The 2,880-nt window shown below is 48.2% G+C and overlaps 1 protein-coding gene across 2 annotated transcripts in view; it reads left to right on the top strand.

The window, feature by feature from the left end:
• KLHL26 (kelch-like family member 26) overlaps nt 1-2,880 on the top strand; it is a 28,043-nt gene continuing 25,163 nt past the window's right edge. The window contains exon 1 of one of the 2 annotated variants that reach the window (XM_005873836.2): nt 1-35. The gene's annotated coding sequence lies outside the window, so the exon portion shown is untranslated. Of the gene's footprint in view, nt 36-1,116; nt 1,147-2,880 lie in introns of those variants that run through there. The other variant, XM_014545757.1, reaches the window with a different exon arrangement.

Raw genomic sequence — 2,880 nt, 5'->3', positions numbered from 1 at the left:
CTCTGTGCAGGCCCGGGCCCGGAGCGCCCAAGCAGGTGAGACTCGGCCCGCAGTGGGCCTGCAGCTGCCCCCGGGCTCAGGTGATCTGTGGGGAGTCCTGGGGCTTGGAAGTGTACTGGGCGGCCCGAGGGTCTCTCCGGGGGATCGCAGGCTTTAGGGGCTGCTGAGGGGCACCTGAAGGAGGGCTGGGAGCCCCAGGACCTCGAGGGTCTCCATGTGGCTCTGGGAGCCAGAGGGAGTATTGGGGGGCTTGGAGGTCTGAAGGGAAACCTCGGGGCTCCTGACTGGGAACTTGGAACGCCAAGGGGTTTGGGAGGCAGAGAGGGCCTGAGAAGGGGCGGGGGGCAGTCCTGAGGTTGTCGGTGCTGTTTTCGGGACGCTGAGGAGGGGACTGAAGGGGGCTTGCAGGGACTGAGGCCCAAGCTTTTCTAGGGGTGCTAAGGGACCCCGAGTGTTGTAAAGGTGGCCCTGGGGGCGTGCTGAGGGGATCTGGGGTGGGTGAGGGCTGTGGAAGGCTGGGATAAGGGGCTCAAGTGAACCTGAGGACCTGCAAGAGGCCTAAGAGGCCTGGAAGAACCTGGCTGGGGAGGCTGTGGGGCCCTGGGGGGGGGGGTCCCAGTGAGTCTTGATGGTCAGGGACGGGGATAGGGGTCTTGAGGGGCCAGAGTAGGTCTTGGGGAGCCTGAGGATGGTGAGAGATTCCTGAAGGTCTAAAGAAAACAAGGAAGATCTATCCTTTCCCAACCCATGGGGTTTAAATATCCCCCCACCACCCCTCCTAAAGGACTTGAAGCTAGGTCTTGCCTTCAGACTAAGGGGCCAGAATTCACCCCTTTTGGTAAGAGGGAAGTCCCCTTTCCTTTTGGCTAAGTCCTGAGACTGGTTGCTTGAACCTAGAATTGGTGTAAAACTTGATGTTTACAGGTGTTGTTCTGGGTTTTCAGAGGGGAAGAACACCGGCCTTAGGGAGCACAACCTCCCCTCCTCTTGACATTGCACAGGGCTACTGTGGCCCAGCCCAGCCCAGCCCAGCCTCCTCGGACAGCCTGCCACCCTTGGCTGACCGCGTACAAAATTTGGGCTCTTTCTCACTGGAGAGGTAATGGGAGCAAATCATTTCAGTCAACGTGATGAATGATGAAGTTGGTCAATACTTGTGCGCTGTGGTATCATTTCTCCTTGTGGGGACCTGGGGTGGTGCTGCCAGGAAGGCCTGACGGCCCAGATGCACGAGTTGGGCTTTGGAGGCCTCCAGCAGGGAGCAAGAGAGATTCAGAGGGTTTGGAAAGACATTCAGCGGGGAACGTGGGCAGGGTGTGGTGAGCAGGCATGAGGTGGCATGTGAGGAACAGATAAGAGGGGACAGTGGGCCCAGGTCCCTGCCTTAGGCCCTGGGGTGGGATCATCTGGGTGAGGTATAATTAATTGCATGTGATACTGTTCACTCATTTTAGCTGAGCAGTTCATTGACTTTCAATACATTTATAAGGGGGAATAAATGGTGATGGAAGGAGACTTGGCTGGGGGTGATGAACACACAATACAATATACAGATGGTGTATTATAGAATTGTACACCTGAAACCTATATAATTTTATTAACCAATGTTATCCCAATAAATTCAATAAAAAATAAATTTATAATTATGAGAATGCATCCATTAACACAATCCAATTTTTCATAACGCTTTCATCACGACTCAGAGTTCCATCCAAGACCGGTGCAGTGAAACCCGCTCCCACCCTCGGCCCAAGGCACACCCTGATCCGGTTTTTTTTTTCTCTGGAATTTTGCCTTTTTAGAAAATTTACAAGAACAGGATAATATAATCTGTGGCTTCTTGTGACTGGTTTCTTTCTCTCAAAATGTTTTTGAAGTTCATCTAAGTTGTTACAAGTACCAGAAGTTTGTTCTTTTTCACTACAGCATAGTGTTCCATTGTATGGATGGACACAGTTTCTTTATCCATTTACTGGTTGTTTTCATTTTGATAATTACAAATAAAGTTGCTGTGAAGATTTGGTTATGTATATTTTTTAAAAATATATATTTTTATTTACTTCAGAGAGGAAAGGAGAAGGAGAGGGAGATGGAAACATCAATGATGAGAGAGAATCATGGATTGGCTGCCTCCTGCACGCTCCCCACTGGGGATCAAGCTGAAACTTGGGCATGTGCCCTGATGGGGAATTGAACCGTGACTTCTTGGTTCATAGGTCAACGCTCAGCCACTGAGCCATGCCAGCTGGGTTGATTACGTATCTTTGTGAGACATATACTCCCATCCTCTTGGGTATATAATTCGGAGTGAAATGACTGGATCCTCTATGGTAGGGAAGCTGCACCATTTTGCATTCCTATCAGCAATACATGAGAGTTTCAACTGCTCCCCATCCACACCAGCACTGATGTGGCCAGTCTTTAATTTTAGCAATTCTAAGCATATTATGGTATCTTATTTTGGCTTTAATTTGCATGTCCCTAAGAATTAATGATGTTGGACATTTTTTCATGATTTCATTGGCTATTCATATTTTTGGTTAAGTGTCTTCAAATATTTTGTCCATTTTTTAGTTGAGTTGTCTTCTTATTGATCTAAATTTTTATTTATTGATTGATTTTGGAGAGAGGGATCAGCATTGATTTATTGTCCCACTTATTTATGCATTCATTGGTTGACTCCTATTTGTGCCCTGACCAGGGATTGAACCCTCAACCTTCGAGTATTGGGATGATGCTCCAACCAATTGAGCTACCCAGCCCGGGCTCTTATTGACTTTTTTTTTAGAGTACATTTTAATTAATTAATTTAAACATTTATTGTTGAAAGTATTATATATGTCCCCTTTTTCCTCCCATTGATCCCCTCCAGCCCACCCC

The sequence above is a fragment of the Myotis brandtii genome, unplaced genomic scaffold (genome assembly GCF_000412655.1).
Source record: "Myotis brandtii unplaced genomic scaffold, ASM41265v1 scaffold421, whole genome shotgun sequence".
In the NCBI taxonomy this organism is placed as follows: Eukaryota; Metazoa; Chordata; class Mammalia; order Chiroptera; family Vespertilionidae; genus Myotis; species Myotis brandtii.
The sequence above is the reverse complement of the archived record's forward strand: the minus strand, read 5'-3'. Positions and strand labels throughout refer to the sequence as shown.